Below are 19,787 nucleotides of genomic sequence, written 5' to 3' on the forward strand. Positions count from 1 at the left end.
AGACATAAGATGTGATGTTGATGAGAACTTGTGGTCAAATGCAGGAGAGAGTGAGAACTAGAACCCTCACATTACTGTACATTTTGAGTGATTATACTATACATGTTGTTGTAATTATTATTGCAGCCCTGGAATTTCAGGAATTCGTTTTTTGTTTCAACATTTTATTTTTCACAAGTACATTACTATATGCAGTGTGGTATCCCAGGAAGTCTACTCCGGGGGATGGTAATAGATGAGAGGTACGTGATGCGACGTTGGCTCCCTCTGCTGGGCATCCCAACACGGATAAGCGCCAAATGGAGGTAATTAGGGGAAAGTGCCAACCAGCCGTGGAGACCAAATAAAAGGACCACTGTGGCACACCGTGGAGTAGGACAGGGAGAGACCGACACAGAGCAAAAGCTGAGAAGAAGGACTGAGCCAAACCTACGTAATTTTCGTTATGTTTATTTTATGTCCTAGTAAAGTTGTTTATGGACTAAAACCTTCCTGTCTCTGTGTTAATCTCTGCATGCTCAACCCAACACCCCATGGTTGACCACAAAAGATATAGAAAGGCTATTGAAGCAAATTGCTGCATTTCTGATGAATTCTTGTTACATATACTTTAGTACAGTCAATAAAGTGAGAAGATGTTCTTATTCTATAATGACATGTATGAAGTGGTTTGAGGTGAGATTAACTGTTGGGCCAAGATGCATGTTGGTAATGCAGACTGAAGAGTTTTGAAAAAGTGACTTCAGTCGTGACTGATGCTTGTTAGCAATTGGAAAAAAAGCTAAGTGGTTCAAATGACTAAATGGTGAGCCTTTCATTATCCTATGTATTTGTGAATAAACAAAACATGCTTATGGTATTTTACAGAACACTTTGAACACTTACAGAACACTTTGATTTTGGATGAATGAGTCCGGGGTGGAATATGTGTGAAACTCCAATGAATGCACAATCAAAGGTTCTGAACATAAGATAGGGGGCATTACAAGTGTTATCAGTTTAAAGTTTTGTACTTAATTTTGGAAATATATTACTTACATCTGAAAAATGAGCCAGAGTGATTGAAAAAAAAACTAACACTGAGAAGAGCGAGTGGAGAGCATACCAGAAACTTCAGGAAGCGGGAAACATACAACTGAACTTCAAATGGAATATCAACCTCACCTATGGCTGACTGGCACCATGCAGATCAATGGTCATAGAGTAGAAAGTTGGCCAGCAATCAACAAGAGCCTGAAGGTGATTACATCAGCTGGCATTGCAGATCTTAGTGTGTGTGTGTGTGTGTGTGTGTGTGTGCGCATGCCCACGTGTCTGTGTTGGTTGGTTTTGGATGAAAAGGTTGAAAAGCAAAAGCCTGCCTGCCTGATCCGCACCTCTTTGCAACTTTCTAGAACATGTTCTAGCAAGTTGTCTCAGTATACCACTACCACACAGAAGACAGCAGTTGACATCATCCTTATTAAACACATACATACTGTACATACATACATAAAGCTAAGCTTAGAGTTGTGGTTGAAGCTAAGGTTAGGGTTGAACCGGGATGTGGGCATGAAGCTAGAATTAGGGAAAGGGTTATGGCACAACCCGAACCCTGTCCCTAACCTTAACTAAAAATGCGTGGACCAAATCAGACACTGTCCAACACCCTGGTAAGCATGTCACTGGTTGGTTCACTCAGTTGTGTCTTGTGCTTAGCGATAATAAACCACCTAATCCACCCATTACCAGCCAGCTGGTGACAGACAAACATTGTTATGAAATACACATAACACATAAACACATAAAGCAGATTAAATAAGGCAGCTCAACAATACATAAAACAATACCAAAGCTGTATGTAAATTGTGTTTGTTGATCTACAAAAGGCCAGTGCTTTGCTTCATTCTTGTTAATATTACTGATGCGCTGCATCCAAGTTTGTGTAGTTGAACACCCTCTGCACACCTACTGGCTCTAGCAACATTTGGGTGGCATTGTTGGATATGTCTGGAACCTGGAAAACAAGACGAAACGATAAACAAGAAGACTAGCAACAAGATGGTGGATGCTAACGTTATGGAGATGCTAGTCACCATCCAGGCAGAAATGGCTACACTACGCTCTGATTTCATGAACGAACTTTGTTCCTCTGTGTCAATTCTACGACCTGAAATAATGACAGAAGTTGTAAGGAAGTGCTATTTCTTATGCAGGTGACCAGCCAACTGCTATTACATTGCTATAACTGAGACAACGTATTTTCACAGTAAAACATGTTAGGTCCCATACAGGATAGCTCCCACACCCACACACACAGCACACACACTAACTGCCGAGGACACACAGATAAGACATACACCCACACATTGGGAGGAAGAGACACAGCCTTGACTTGCAGACACAAGCACACACACACAATCTCCTTCCTAGCCGAACATTGTGTGACTGAGAACGACACGACGAGACCCGGAGGAACGACGGACGGCTCAACAGGACCAATCCAAGAAGACAACACCTCAACTGTGGCCAATCAAAAGCCAGGGACTTTCAGACTCAACCCACTTTTTTGTACTGTACATAACATGCTTACAATCTGTTATCGGGGCTCTTTCTGATGGTTCTTTTGTGAGGCCAAATGAATGAGCCCGTATACGTTGTACCAGATATCTTTACTCTGAATAAACTGTCGCTTGTCATATAATTGACCACCTTGTCCGAATCGATCCTTGACCGACTCGCCCTATCTACATATCCCATCATCAACAAAGTCCAGTCAACTATGGCAACACTACAAAAACTATCAAGACACAAGCCAAAAAAATACATTTGGAAACATTGTTGATCAACATCGATAAACGGCTTACCAGATTGGAGGCCAAAAACGAGGCCAAAAACAACGATTTTACCTCTGAGAATGTGAAGCTAATGGTTAACAGTAGTCTAGATTAACAGTAAAACCGTTCCCGGAGACAGAACATATGTGTGGTCAGAATCCCAGAAGGGACGGAAGGGCACAATTCTACCGAGTTCATGGCCTCTTTCCTGCAAGAAGTCATCGGCAGAGAAACGTTTGACAGGCCCTGTCATCAACAGGGCTCATCGCACTCTAGCGGCAAAACCACAGCCCGGTCGCCCTTCCAGAGTAATTCTGCTCCACTTACATTACTTCCAGACCAAAGAGAAAATAATTTGGACCTCCCGCGAAAGAGGACAGTTGAACTACAATGACAAGCGGATCCAAATCTTCCCAGACTTCCCAGAGCTGCATATAAAGATGTAAAAGCCCACCTTCACAAGGCAGGAGTCAGATTTGGCCTGATACACCTGGCTAAATTCAGGATTACATTACTTCCCAGGGGGCTAGCCACACATTTTACGACACCTAGTCCGCTCACCTTCTACCAGGACAGTATCCACTCAACAGCGGCACAGAACCCAGATTCGTGAAAGCTGCTAGTTATGTTATTAGGGTGCACACATGGCCAGTTGATGGACGTGAACGTGAGTAACTTTTATTTGAGCAGTCCATGCACTGCAATAAGAGTACCAGTCAAAGGTTTGGGCACACCTACTCATTCCAGGGTTTTTCTTCATTTGTACTATTTTCTACATTGTAGAATAATAGTGAAGACATCAAAACTATGAAATAACACCTATGGAATCATGTAGTAAAACCAAAAAGGTGTTAAATAAATCAAAATATATTTTATATTTGAGATTCTTCAAAGTAGCCACTCTTTGCCTTGATGACAGCTTTGCACACTATTGACATTGGATAAATGGAATAAATCATGAACTGCTCCAGTCTCGAATCGTAGAGCCTCAAAAGCTCTCAGAAGCGTTTGTGATTCGTCTGGTTTAGTAGATGTATGGAGAGAGCTAAATCCTAATGTCAGAGACTATACCTTCTACTCTATTTTAGATTGGACAATTTTTTTATGCCCACTTACATGCATGTTGTCCAGTCATGTGCTATTGGTTCTATAGTAATTTCTGACCATGCCCCAGTGTATATAGATATTGAAATTGGCAAAACAATCCCCCAAATGAGATATTGGGGACTTAATATGTCTCTGCTTAACAATGAAGGATTCTGCTCTGTGATAAAATACAAATGATCACATTACTGGCTCAACAAGCCTGTCTGAGCTGCAACTATCTTGGGATGCTGATAAAAGCAACCATAAGTGGTTATATCATTTCCCAAGCCTCTCTGATCAAGAAGCTTAGAATGGAAAATAGGGAAAAATTGGAGGCTGAAGTAAAGCATCTAGTCCTTTTTCATAGACAACAGCCAACCCAGGTGAACTGGAATTCACTAGCTTGTGCTAAGTCCAAACTCAATATTAGAGCATACAAAGCATGTCAAAAAACAATTATTTTTACCAAGCTAAAATATTATGAGTTCGGTAACTGTCCGAGCCATCTACTGCACACCAACTTCATCAGGCTAGGTCCCTTTTTCTCCACTTCCTGACTGAATGACGTGCCCAAAGTAAACTGCCTGTTACTCAGGCCCTGAAGCCAGGAAATGCATATACAGTATATCACAAAAGTGAGTACACCCCTCACATTTTCGTAAATATTTGAGTATATCTTTTCATGTGACAACACTGAAGAAATGACACTTTGCTACAATGTAAAGTAGTGAATGTACAGCTTGTATAACAGTGTAAATTTGCTGTCCCCTCAAAATAACTCAACACACAGCCATTAATGTCTAAACCGCTGGCAACAAAAGTGAGTACACCCCTAAGTGAAAATGTCCAAATTGTTACAAGGTCTCAGGTGTGAATGGGGAGCAGGTGTGTTAAATTTGGTGTCATTGCTCTCACACTCCCTCATACTGACTGGTCACTGGAAGTTCAACATGGCACCTCATGTCAAAGAACTCTCTGAGGATCTGAAAAAAATAATTGTTGCTCTACATAAAGATGGCCTGGGCTATAAGAAGATTGCCAAGACCCTGAAACTGAGCTGCAGCAGGGTGGCCAAGACCATGCAGCGGTTTAACTGGACAGGTTCCACTCAGAACAGCCTCGCCATGGTTGACCAAAGAAGTTGAGTGCAGGTGCTCAGCGTCATATCCAGAGGTTATCTTTGGGAAATAGATGTATGAGTGCTGCCAGCAATGCTGCAGAGGCTGAAGGGGTGGGGGGTCAGCCTGTCAGTGCTCAGACCATACGCCGTACACTGCATCAAATTGGTCTGCATGGCTGTCATCCCAGAAGGAAGCCTCTTCTAAAGATGATGCACAAGAAAGCCTGCAAACAGTTTGCTGAAGACAAGCAGACTAAGGACATGGATTACTGGAACCAGGTCCTGTGGTCTGATGAGACCAAGAAAAACTTATTTGGTTCAGATGGTGTCAAGCATATGTGGCGGCAACCAGGAGAGCAGTACAAAGACAAGTGTGTCTTGCCTACAGTCAAGCATGGTGGTGGGAGTGTCATGGTCTGGGGCTGCATGAGTGCTCCCAGGACTGGGGAGCTACAGTTCATTGAGGGAACCATGAATGCCAACATGTACTGTGACATACTGAAGCAGAGCATGATCCCCCTTCCTTCGGAGACTCGGCCGCAGGGCAGTATTCCAACATGATAACGACCCCAAACACATCTCCAAGACAACCACTGCCTTGCTAAAGAAGCTGAGGGTAAAGGTGATGGACTGGCCAAGCATGTCTCCAGACCTAAACCCTATTGAGCATCTGTGGGGCATCCTCAAACGGAAGGTGGAGGAGTGCAAGGTCTCTAACATCCACCAGCTCCATGATGCCGTCATGGAGGAGTGGAAGAGGACTCCAGTGGCAACCTGTGAAGCTCTGGTGAACTCCATGCCCAAGAGGGTTAAGGCAGTGCTGGAAAATGATGGTGGCCACACAAAATATTGACACTTTGGGCCCAATTTGGACATTTTCACTTAGGGGTGTACTCACTTTTGTTGCCAGCGGTTTAGACGTTAATGGCTGTGTGTTGAGTTATTTTGAGGGGACAGCAAATTTACACTGTTTAACAAGCTGTACACTCACTACTTTACATTGCAGCAAAGTGTAATTTCTTCAGTGTTGTCACATATTTACAAAAATGTGAGGGGTGTACTCACTTTTGTGATATACTGTAATTGGTACCATTGGAAAGAAAACATGTTGAAGTTTGTAGAAATGTTAATAAATAATGTAGGATAGTATAACACTATAGATTTGAATAGCAAAAAATCCAAAGAAAAACTAGCCCGGAATTATTATTTTTAGAGAGACCATGCTCTTCCAATGACCGGTTTTAAGGAATTCTCACAAAACGACACTATATTTTATAGCTGGGACCCTTTGACAAATCAGAGGAAGATTTTCAAAAAGTAGGTGAATATTTAATCGCTATTTGTGAATTTATGAAATATGTGCCGGTGGAAAAATATTTAAATGTGGGGTGTCGTCCTCAAACAATCGCATGGCATGCTTTCGCTGTAATAGCTACTGTAAATCAGAAAGTGCAGTTAGATTAACAAGAATTTAAGCTTTCACCCGATAAGACACTTGTATGTACCTAAATGTTTAATATTCATAAGTTTTATGATTATTTATTTGAATTGCGCGCCCTCCAGTTTCACCGGAAGTTGTCCCGCTAGCGGTACGCCTAGGCTTATTAAAAGAACAGAATGAAAGATCGATTAAGTCTATAAGGATGGCAGATATCTCTACTTCTTTTCCATTGCTTATCAACAAGTTTTGCGACGTCAATAAATCTCTTTATACTTCACAATGTACAAGATCGATTTGGAACGGACAATGTGAGACGTGCTTTCAATATCATAAACCACCTTGGCAGAATTAAAGACCATGCACTCATTGTCTCTCTCGATGCCGAAAAGGCCTTCAATAGAGTTGAGTGGAAATTATTTTTTGCTCTATTAGAAAAAGTGACCGTTTTATTAATTTAGTAAAATGACTTAATTCTGACCCATCAGCGGCAGTTAACACAAATGGTAAATTATCAGAAAGATTTCCTATCGGTAGGGGATGTCATCGAGGCTGTCCTTTATCTCCTGCTCTGTTCTCATTAGTCATACATCGACAGGATGAGGAAATAAGGTCTAGTAATAACATCAGGGGCATCTCCATGGGTGATGAAGAGCATAGAATTTCATTATTTGCTGATGATGTGCTTTATACATGTCTAAACCAGAGACCTCTGTCACTGCAGTAATGGACATCATATCTGAATATGGTAACCTGTCAGAGTACAAAATTAATGTTGCTGTATCCATGGCTTTATCTTTGAATGTCCCCTCTACAATCAACTTAGAAACGATATCTCCATTCCAATTGACCGAAACAAGCTTAAAATACTTGGGAACATGTGTTACTCCAAATCTTAAAGACCTGAGCACTTCAAATGATATGCCTTTGCTCACAAAGATTAAACAGGACCTGATTAACTGCTCTACCCTACCAAACTCTCTTTTTGACAGGATTAATGTTGTCAAGATGAATATCCTTCCTCGGCTAAATGATCTATTCTAATATATCCCCTGCTGTCTATCTCAGTCCTTTTTTTCCAGAAAATGAATGCCAATATATCTAAATATATCTGGAACAATAAGAAATCTAGAACCAAATGTACCAGTCTAATTAAGCCTAAGGATTTAGCAGGGGTCTCTGCCAAATCTGCAACTATATTACTGGTCTGCTCAGAATTTATATTTTCTCTACTTTTATTGTAACGTTGTGTTTGACCCTGACTCTGAATGTCTGTTCAATACCCTTGTTTACTTAGCCCCAAAAAATGCATATTGTTATTATTATGCTAGGCAGAGGGTGGTGCGGTCTGCACAACGTATCACCTGGGGCAAACTACCTGCCCTCCAGAACACCCGATGTCACGGGAAGGTCAAAAAAATCATCAAGGACAACAACCACCCGAGCCACTGACTGTTCACCCCGCTACCATCCAGAAGGCAAAGTCAGTACAGGTGCATCAAATCTGGGACCGAGAGACTGAAAAACAGTTTCTATCTCAAGGCCATCAGACTGTTAAACAGCCATCACTAACACAGAGAAGCTGCTACCTACATACAGACTTGAAATCATTGGCCACATTAATAAATGGATCACGAGTCACTTTAATAATGGCACTTTAATAATGTTTACATATCTTGCATTACTCATCTCATATGTATATGCTGTATTTTATACCATCTATTGCATCTTGCCTATGCCTCTCAGTCATTGCTCATCCATATATTTATATGTATATATTCTTATTCCATTCCTTTATTTAGATTTGTGTGTATTAGGTAGTTGTTGTGGAATTGTTGGATTACATATTAGATATTGCTGCGCTGTCGGGACTAGAAGCACAAGCATTTCGCTACACTTGCAATAACATCTGCTAACCATGTGTATGTGACCAATGAAATTTGATTTGATTTGGTCCACACCTGAAGTACCATCTGCGAGAATGTGGCTTTCTCAAGCCTCTGCTATTCTATCCCTAGAGAAACTTACCTTCGATTTACACCAGAAGTCTGATACATTTAGGAAAATCTGGTCTCCATTGTGGTCCTATGTAGTCCTCCCATAAAGGCCCCATGTTATAAATATGTTTATATATTTTTTCTCTCTATTTTATGACTGCCTGATTGTATAATGTTTTGCTGTATCCTTATTCCTTTTATTGTACTTAGTCTTTGTGGTACGCTTTGGTTGTCTATGAAACCCCTGTTAAAAGAAAATAACATTCTAATAAAAAGAGAATTACAGAAAAATAAAGTATAAGTTCCCCAAAGCAGCCAGCCACAATCAGAGGAAAACAGGGTGGACTGTAAGAAGCACTCAAACTTTGATAACGTCAGCACCCATCATCATTGCTGAGGAGGCCAAAAAAAGACTAAGCTAACTCATCCTGCTAGGGTGTTATGTCATCCTGCATTGGAGAGTCAGTTTGGAGGCAAGCAAGCAGCAGCAGAATTTGCTAGTAAGTCTAATCAAATCAAATGTTGTCACATGCTTTGTAAACAGGTGTAGACTAACAGTGAAATGCTTACTTACGGGCCCTTCCCAACAATGCAGAGAGAATTTTATTTTTTTTTAATTAAAAAAATAACAAGGAATAAATACACAATGAGTAACAATATTGTGGCTATATACACAGGCTACCAGTACCGAGTTGATGTGCAGGGGTACGAGGTAAGTGAGGCAGTTACACTACAAAAGTATGTGGACACCCCTTCAACTTTGTGGATTTGGCTAGTTCAACCACACCTGTTGCTGACAGGTGTATAAAACGAAGAACACAGCCATGCAATCTCCAAAGATTGGCAGTAGAATGGCTCATACTGAAGAAGTCAGTGACTAGCAATGTGGCACCGTCATAGGATGCTACCTTTCCAACAAGTTAATTGGTCAAATTTCTGCCCTGCAAGAGCTGCCCCGGTCAACTGTAGTTCCTGATATTGTGAAATGGAAACGACTAGGAGCTACAATGGCTAATCTGTGAAGTGGTAGGCCACACAAGGTCAAAGAATGGGACCGCTGAATGCTGAAGCGTGTAGCCTTATTCTAATATGTATTAAACAGTTTTTTCCCCTCATCAATCTACACACAATACCCCATAATGACAAAGCAAAAACTGTATTTTTTAGAAATGTTAGTGAATTTATTTGAAAAAAAAATTGAAATATTAGATTTACATAAGTATTCAGACCCTTTACTCAGTACTTTGTTGAAGCACCTTTGGCTGTGATTACAGCATCGAGTCTTCTTGGATATGATGCTACAAGCTTGGCACACCTGTATTTGGGGATTTTCTCCCATTCTTCTCTGCAGATCCTCTCAAGCTCTGTTAGGTTGGATGGGGAGCGTTGCTGCACAGCTATTTTCAGGTCTCTCCAGAGATGTTTGATTTGGGTTCAAGTCCGGGCTCTGGCTGGGCCACTCAAGGACATTGAGACTTTTCCCGAAGCCACTCCTGCATTGTCTTAGCTGTGTGCATATGGTCGTTGTCCTATTGGAAGGTGAACCGTCGCCCGAGTCTGATGTTCTCAGTGCTCTAGAGCAAGTTTTCATCAAGGATCTCTCTGTACTTTGCTCTGTTCATCTTTGCCTCAATCCTGACTAGTCTCCCAGTTCCTGCCGCTGAAAAACATCCCCCACAGCATGATGCTGCCACCACCATGCGTCACTGTAGGGACGGTGGCAGGTTTCCTCCAGACGTAACACTTGGCATTCAGGCCAAAGAGTTCAATCTTGGTTTCATCAGACCAGAGAATCTTGTTTCTCATGGTCTGAGAGTCTTTAGGTGCTTTTTGGCAAACTCCAATCAAGCTGCCATGTGCCTTTTACTGAGGAGTGGCTTCCATCTGGCCATTCTACCATAAAGGCCTGATTGGTGGAGTGCTGCAGAGATGGTTGTCCATCTGGAAGGTTCTCCCATCTCCACAGAGGAACTGTAGAGCTCTGTCAGAGTGAACATTGAGTTCTTCGTCACCTACCTGACCAAGGCCCATCTCCCCCGACTGCTCAGTTTGGCCAGGTGGCCAGCTCTAGGAAGAGTCTTGGTGGTTCCAAAATTCATCCATTTAAGAATGATGGAGGCCACTGTGTTCTTGGGGACCTTCAATGCTGCATAAATGTTTCGGTACCCTTCCCCAGATCTGTGCCTCGACACAATCCTGTCAAGGTGCTCTAAGGGCAATTCCTTCAACCTCATGGCTTGTTTTTTTGCTCTGACATGCACTGTTAACAGTGGGACCCTATATTGACAGGTGTGAGCCTTTCCAAATCATGTCCAATTAATTAAATTTACCACAGGTAGACTCCAATCAAGTTTTAGAAACATCTCATGGATGATCAATGGAAACAGGATGCATCTGACCTCAATTTTGAGTCTCATAGCAAAGGATCTGAATACTTATGTCAATAAGGTATTTCAGTTAACACATTTTGTAAAAATGTCTAGAAACCAGTTTTTGCTTAGTAATTATGGGGTGTTGTGTGTAGATTGCTGAGGATTTTTTTAATGTAATCCATTTTAGAACAAGGCTGTTACGTAACAAAATGTGGAAAAGTCAATGGGTCTGAATACTTTCCGAAGGCACTGTATGTAGGGGTAAAGTGACTAGACAACAGGATAGATAATAAACAATAGCAGCAGCTTATGTGATGAGTCAAAACAACCAATGCAGCTAGTCCAGCTAGGTATTTAGTTAGCTATGCTACTAATTCTATTAGCAGTGGGGAAGACTAATAAGGAGGGCTAGATATGTAACTGGCAAGAATGTGTAATATTACAATAATATTTTACAGTAATAATTCAAGTAGTATTTCAAAAATACTTTCTACCTCTAATGATAAAATGCTAATTTGCATGATTCATTTGGAGAATGATTAACACAGCTTTTCAAAATCTACTAACAGAATAAAACATTTAAAAATGTATCAATACAAAAAAGAAAACAGGGGGCGGGAAAATTTAGAAGTGAAGGACATAAATGAAGGAGCTACCTGGAAATATAAGACAAACTCTGAGCCTCTGGAAAATTGATGCATTTTTTTTTGTACAACAGGAGATTATAATCAATGGGAAAGAGATGGCACTTGACTTTACTACGAAATTGTTTAGCCAACAGTGGCTGTGCTGGAGAACCGGGGACACCATGCATAGGGCTGGTGCCATGTACCCCGGCCCGAGGAGACGCACTGGAGACCAAATGCGCTGAGCCGGCTTCATGGCACCTGGCTCGATGTCCACTCTAGCCTGGCCGATGCGATCACGGCATAACACGGTGCCTGCCCGGTCCACCTCTCCACGATAAGCATGTGGAGTTGGCTCAAGTCTCCTACCTGACTTAGCCACACTCCCCGTGTGCCCCCCCCCAATAAGTTTTTGGGCTGCCTCTCGTCCCAGCCGCGCTCCTCACACCACCGCCGCTCAGCTTTAGCTGCCTCCATCTCTGCCTTGGGGCGGCGATATTCCCCAGCCTGTGCCCAGGGTCCCTTGCCTTCCAAAATCTCCTCCCATGTCCACGAGTCTTGAGATTTCTGCTGCCCGTTACCACACTGCTTGGTCCTTTTCTGGTGGGTGGTTCTGTAACGAAATTCCTCTTCTTCAGAGGAGGAGCAGCAAGGATCAGATCAATGTGCAGCGTGGTAAGTGTCCACAATGATATATTTAATAAATCAACAGAACACTGAACAAAACAAACAAAAGTCCCGTATGGTGAAAACACTAACACAGGATACAACCACCCACAAAACACAATAGAAAACAGGCTCCCTAAATATGGCTCCCAATCAGAGACAACGACTGACACCTGCCTCTGATTGAGAACCATACTAGGCCAAACACATAGAAATATAACAACAGAACAAAACATAGAAAAACAACATAGAATGCCCACCTCAACCCCAGCCCTGATCAACTAAAATGAAGACATAAAAAAGGAACTAAGGTCAGAACACGACAGATATGCCATCCAACTCCCACACAAAGTGCAAAAGCCATGGAAGCAGGCAGGCATGAACATAGAGCTTAATAATAAATAATCATGGGTGAAGGAAAAACAAGAAAAAAGAGTGATACGTGAAAGAGAGGGAAAAAACAATAATCTAAAATGCGGAAGGATGGAAGGATGCTTTAAAGGATTGATGATGCTGCATGCCTTCCTCGCGTCCCTTTTTGAGTAGATGTCCTGGATGGGTGGGAAAGGACCCAGGGCGTCATGCCAAATGTCTTCCGCCACCTTAGGGAGTAGAGACGCTGTTCCGCCCTCTTGACAAGAGTGGTGGTTGGTCCACGACAAGTCCTCAGTGATGTGCATCCCTAAACATGTAGAACTTGTGATTCTCTACTGCAGTCTCATTGATATGGACTCATCGTTGTTGGTTATCAGGCCTACAACCGTGGTGTCGTCAGCAAACTTGATGGTGTTGGTGTCGTGCAAAGCCATGTGGCCGTGGGTGAACAGGGCATTCAGCATAGGACTGAGGACCTGGGGGCCCATGTGTTAAGAGTCCGTGTGGAGGAGGTGTTGTTGCCAATCCTCACAGCCTGTGGTCTGCTGGTCAGGAAGTCCAGGATCTAGTTTCAGAGGGTGGTGTCCAGACCCAGATAACTTTCAACAGGGGTGTTAAACCTGATTTAAAACATTTTGAGAGACAGGTGTTATAAGAGGATCTGTTCTACATTGGCAGGGTTCAGAGTACTTAAGCCCCTCGCTTCAACTCACATCTGGAATTGTATTCTCCTGAACACTTACAGAGACAATTCAGCAGGTTATAAAACTTTTTCAATGGGATTCTCCAATTAATTAGAAACGTTATTAAAGCAAATGCATATGTACATCAGGGATGGGCAACTTTGGTGGGGGTGGGGGCCACAAAAAAACTGAATTTATCATGAGCCGCAGCAGTGGCTCGTGTGACTGTGTATCCACATTCATACCTCCAACCTTGCGAGCAAAACATTTTAGCTGTCCCTGTCGTGACAACGCAGAGAACAATTTAATGTTTTAAAGTTAATTTCCTGCAATTCTGCACATTTTGCCACGGAGCGTAGAGAAAATGTTGCAGTTTTAAAGCAAGTTTGCTGCAATTCTACACATTTTGCTGTGGGCTGCAGAGAAGATATAGAAATTGTATAACTAATTTCATGCAATTCTATTTATTTTGCCATGTGGCGGGGAGAAAAATGTGTAGTTTTTCAGTTAATTTCCTGCAATTCTACACATTTTGCCATAGGGTGTAGGACTTTTTTAATATGATAACTGATGATCAATGGACCCCACCACGGTTGGTAATTCGACCATGCTTAAAAGTTTAGATCACTGGCTGCTAGACTAATTTTACCAATCTACAAAAAAATTGCTGACATGGGCTAATTGAGTGACTGCTGATGTACAACCCAATTTCTAAATTGCACCTTGTGTATTCTATTATTCTAACTCTCAACAGTAAATTGAGACCCCAACTGAGTTCCTATTTTATTTGCATAAAACATATACAGTACCAGTCAAATGTTTGAACATACCTACTCATTCAAGGGTTTTTCTTTATTTTTAAAAACTATTTTCTACGTTGTAGAATAATAGTGAAGACATTAAACTATGAAATAACATATGGAATCATGTAGTAACCAAAACAATCTTAAACAAATAAAAATATTTTAGATTTGAGATTCTTCAAAGTAGCCACCCTTTGCCTTAATGACAGCTTTGCACACTCTTGGCATTATTTTAACCAGCTTCATGAGGAAGTCACCTGGAATGCATTTCAATTAACAGGTGTGCCTTGTTAAAAGTAAAATGGCATTCCTTCTTACACTTCCACAATTGTTTACACACGTTTGCTGAATCTTTGGCCCATTTTCCCAAAACTCTAAACACAAAACCACAAAATGCAAAACTCTTACAAATCTCTAGCAAAAGCAAACACTGCAGTCAAAACTGTTCTCTTTCCAAAATGTTATTTTTTTCATCAAAATAACACACACATGCATCATATGAATAGAGCTGTCTACCAACCAACAACACACTGATGTGCTCAACACAAAACACTACTATGAATATCCCATAAGTAGGTTTATGCCTTTTGCATTTTCAGTGTTATACTGTAGCCAGTTGTAAAAGATTGTTACAGTAATGTATACCTACTCAAATATACAGGTTGGGCCGCTACACGGTTTAACTCTCTACCCAGCCTCCCTCACACTCAATCTATGGTTGAACACATGGTCAACCAATGTGACCCTGATCTCATCCGAGACAACTGTCCTTCCTCATCCTCCTCTGACTCCTTCACCTCTAGCTCTTGCTTCACCATTGACTTCCATTTTCCTCCAAAACAGAACTCATCTGTGGCCTTTTATAGCACTAAAGCTCTGATTTCTAAGTGAACAATTCAGCAACTAGTGTTTACACCTGTGAGGAGTGGGAGTTGCCAATTGGTGTATAGAGCATGGCAGAGATTTTAATTTTGAATGTTGTGCCTGACTGTGTGTAGTGTTTTGCAAAAAGTGTGATATAGAATTGAAAACTGAGTGTAAAGCAGGAATAGTGCTTGCAATTTTGCAGACTTGGTTTAGGGATTTGGTACATGAGTTTCAGGTTTTGGTGATTGCATTTCAAGTTCCAATTTTAGTGTGTAAACAATTGGGAAAAACTTTGTTTGAGCCAATCAGTTGTGTTGTGACAAGGTATACAGAAGATAGACTCAATAGCCTTGGTTTCTGTTGATGGAATTTATATGAATGACTAAAATAGTCCACCCTGAAGCCGTATAATCGTATGAGTATGAAATTGATTAGAATTATGTATAACCATAGTCTGTACAATATGTCTATAAACCTTATTTGAATAACAGACAGACTGTCTGAGCAAGATTCAGTGCCGACCTTGGCTGGGGCCACTGAGAGTACTTCCCAGGGTCTCCCTATCTTGAGGGAGGATGGGGAGTAAGTCTCCCGGAATCCCCTAATCTTTGTCGGCTGGGTAGCAGGACATTGTGTGCTAATGTTAGTGTGAATGTGTCTGCGTATGTTAGTGTGAATGTGTGTGCGTATGTTTGTGTGAAGAAGCCAGTATAAAATGAATTGTTTTGTACAATAGAGCAGCGCGCTCTCGTAAATAAACTTACTACCGTAGCTGGGCCTCCGTCTGATTCATTTCAACCAGTTTCTTACAAATTCTGGGTTTCAGGCTGAGTAGTGAATTAAATTGGGTTTGGGTTATGAACATTGAGAACATAATTCTCATATCAGTTTCTCAAATGACTGCCTCGCCTGGTTCACCAACTACTTCTTAGATTGAGTTCAGTGTGTCAAATCGGAGGGCCTGTTGTCTGGACCTCTGGCAGTCTCTATGGGGGTGCCACAGGGTTCAATTCTTGGGCTGACTCTTTTCTCTGTATATATCAATGATGTCGCTCTTGCTGCTGGGGATTCTCTGATCCATCTCTACGCAGATGACCCCATTCTGTATACATCTGGCCCTTCTTTGGACACTATGTTAACAAACCTCCAAATGAGCTTGAATGCCGTACAACACTCCTTCCGTGGCCTCCAACTGCTTTTAAATGCAAGTAAAACTAAATGCATGATCTTCAACTGATTTCTGCCCGCACCCGTCCGCCCGACTAGCATCACTACTCTGGACGGTTCTGACTTAGAATATGTGGACAACTCCAAATAGTTAGGTGTCTGGTTAGACTGCAAACTCTCCTTCCAGACTCAAATCTCCAATCCAAAATTAAATCTAGCATCGGCTTCCTATTTCACAACAAAGCCTCTTCCACTCATGCTGCCAAACATACCATCGTAAAACTGACTATCCTACCGATCCTTGACTTCGGTGATGTCATTTACAAAATAACCTCCAACACTCTACTCAGCAAACTGGATGTAGTCTATCACAGTGCCATCCGTTTTGTCACCAAAGCCCCATATACTACCCACCACCGCGACCTGTATGCTCTCGTTGGCTGGCCCTCGCTACATAATCGTCACAAAACCCACTGGCTCCAGTCTTTGCTAGGTAAAGCCCCGCCTTATCTCAGCTCACTGGTCACCATAGCAACACCCACCCGTAGCACACGTTCCAGCAGGTATATTTCACTGGTCATCCACAAAGCCAACACCTGCTTTGACCGCCTTTCCTTCCAGTTCTCTGCTGCCAATGACTGAAACGAATTGCAAAAATCAATGAAGCTGGAGACATATCTCCCTCTCTAACTTTAAGCATCAGCTGTCAAAGTAGCTTACCGATCACTGTACCTGTACAAAGCCAATCTGTAAATAGCACACCCAACTACCTCATCCCCATATTGTTATTTATCTTCTTGCTCTTTTGCACCCCAGTATCTCTACTTGCACATCATCATCTGCACATCTATTACACCAGTGTTTAATGCTAAATTGTAATTATTTCGCCTCTATGGCCTGTTTATTGCCTTACCTCCATAATCTTCTACATTTGCACACACTGTACATAGATGTTTCTATTGTGTTATTGACTGTACGTTTGTTTATGTGTAACTCTGGCTAGGTCGCAGTTGTAAATGTGAAGTTGTTCTCAACTGGCCTACCTGGTTAAATAAAGGTGAAATAAAAATAAAAATAAATAAATATCCCTATTTGGTAAAAGACCAAGTCCATATTATAGCAAGAACAGCTCAAATAAGCCAAGAGAAACGACAGTCCATCATTACTTTAAGACATGAAGGCCAGTCAATGCGGAAAAGTGCAGTCGCAAAAACCTTCAAACACTATGATGAAACTGGCTCTCATGATGACCGCCATAGGAAAGGAAGACCCAGAGTTACCTCTGCTGCAGAGAATAAGTTCATTAGAGTTACTAGCCTCAGAAATTGCAGCCCAAATAAATGCTTCACAAAGTTCAAGTAACAGACACATCTCAACATCAACTGTTCAGAGACTGCGTGAATCAGGTTTTCATGGTTCAATTGCTGCAAAGAAACCACTACTAAAGGACACCAATAATAAGATACTTGCTTAGGCCAAGAAACACGAGCAATGGACATTAGACAAGTGGAAATCTGTCCTTTTGAGATGTTTGGTTCCAACTGCCATGTCTTTGTGAGATGCAGAGTAGGTGAACGGATGATCTCCGCATGTGTGTTTCCCGCCATGAAGCATGGAGGAGGAGGCGTGATGGTGCTTTGCTGGTGACACTGTCTGTGAATAATTTAGAATTCAAGGCACACTTAACCAGCATGTCTACCACAGCATTCTGCAGCGATACGCCATCCCATCTGCTTGGCGCTTAGTGGGATTATCATTTGTGTTTCAACAGGACAACGACCCAACACACCTCCAGGCACTGTAAGGGCTATTTGACCAAGAAGGAGAGTGATGGAGTGCTGCATCAGATGACCTGGCCTCCACAATCACCCAACCTAAACCCAATTGAGATGGTTTGGGATGAGTTGGACAGTAGAGTGAAGGAAAAGCAGCTAACAAGTGCTCAGCATATGTGGGAACTCCTTCAAGACTGTTGGAAAAGCATTCCAGGTGAAGCTGGTTGAGAGAATGCCAAGCGTGTGCAAAGCTGTCATGAAGGGTGGCTCCTTTGAAGAATCTCAAATCTCAAATATATTTTTATTTGTTTTTACATTTTTTGGTAACTACATGATTCCATATGTGTTATTTAATAGTTTTGATGTTTTCACTATTGTTCTACAATGTAGAAAATAGTCAAAAATTAAGAAAAAGTAGGTGTAGTTGTCCAAACTTTTGACTGGTAGTGTATATATTTAATATATATTGGTCCGCCGGCTAATCCCTGATGTACATGAACAATAATAAAATATTTTACCTGAAGCTTCCTACCATGTTACAAGTAGTAGCCTACCAGGATGACGATTAGTTAGAAAGTTGCATAGAGCTAGTGAGAATAATTGATTTGCTTACAGCCACTGGATTCCAGTGCATAGTTTGAGGAAGGTGATGTGGAGGAACTGACAGAACATGCAGTGGAGGTAGCTCTTCGTTGTTATTCCAGAAGTCAGCGTTGAATCTTTAAAAAAGTGTGGTTCATTTCAATATCATAGAACAAGTCTTGTTTGTGCCTCTTTACTTATTATTTCTGCTCAAATAGGGATATAAAAATACATTCCACAATTAAGTTCATAATTTTGTTATTACCAGAATAAATCCTGGAGTGTACATTTTAGCATTGATAATCATTAATTTATCTGCAATCTTTTTTAATATATCCAAATAACAATGTTGCTTCCTACCTTACTGTGGATTTCCTCCACCAGGAAAACATTTAGATAAATATCCTATTCATTTAATTTCCTCTGTAGACAGAAAATAAAACCGGTGGAAAATGAACGGTTCACTGAATCGCTAGAATGAACTGTCTTGCTTGACCTGCTTGCATCCCATTTTAAAAGTGAACGTATTTGGAGCTCACAGTTGTGCCCGCGTAGTTCTTGGCGCCGTGTGATGTCAGACATACCAAACAGAAAAAGCTGTCAACTAGCTACATATGCATAACTCTCGCCCAATTAAGTGATTACATACTAAAACACCATATTAAGGTTGTTACCAAGACATATTACAAATTCTTGTTATTATCAGAATTGTTTCCAACAGGTAATTTTGAGCTGTAATAATGTGTATCAATTTACCATCTCGCCAGTTGTAGTCCTAAAAAACGGAAATGAGTTGCCGCTAGTTCATTCAACCACTCCTATGGGGAAAAGTAATGCGAAAAACAGTGTTTTGGGATAAATGCCAAAAATTAGGTTCGAGTTTAACACAAGGTTTATGAGAGCTTTTGTTCTGTGCGATAATATCAGTCCGTTAACATGACCTTCATGAATTTACCGCTATCTTATTTTCGGTGTTTCAATTTAAAAACGGCATTATTTTCCCCATAGGCTTTGTCCAATGAACCATTGCGGAATTAGTGCCTACAAAAAGACGCCATTACTAGGCCTATGGCTCTTTCGGGATGACGATATATGTACTTTGACACTTTTGAGATTGGACTGCCCTCTTGTGGATTTTCCCAAATAATTTCAAGACAACACTCTTGACATCCTAGCAATAACGTAGACTACCGTAAAATTGCAACATTATATCATTACAGTATCTTGGGATCATTTTCCCGAATCTACGCGAGGTCATGGGCAGGTCACAGTAACTGGTAGACTTGTGCTTGTATCATAAAGGAATGAAATGGTATAACCTTTTTGTAAAGTTGTCATAAGACAGACTTGCAAATAATGATGACAAATACATATTTACCCTCCGAAGTTATAGTGGTAGCCTATAGTTAATAGG

The 19,787-nt window shown here is 41.3% G+C and overlaps 1 long non-coding RNA gene across 1 annotated transcript; it reads right to left on the reverse strand.

The window, feature by feature from the left end:
- Nucleotides 1-9,042: 9,042 nt before the first annotated feature.
- LOC115137598 (uncharacterized) lies at nt 9,043-19,308 on the reverse strand. Its single transcript, XR_003864814.2, has 3 exons — nt 18,734-19,308; nt 18,405-18,510; nt 9,043-13,116 (listed from the first exon to the last, which is right to left on the reverse strand). It is a non-coding gene; the product is annotated as an uncharacterized LOC115137598 (long non-coding RNA).
- Nucleotides 19,309-19,787: the final 479 nt, after the last annotated feature.

Source organism: Oncorhynchus nerka, linkage group LG11 (genome assembly GCF_034236695.1).
Source record: "Oncorhynchus nerka isolate Pitt River linkage group LG11, Oner_Uvic_2.0, whole genome shotgun sequence".
NCBI lineage: Eukaryota > Metazoa > Chordata > Actinopteri > Salmoniformes > Salmonidae > Oncorhynchus > Oncorhynchus nerka.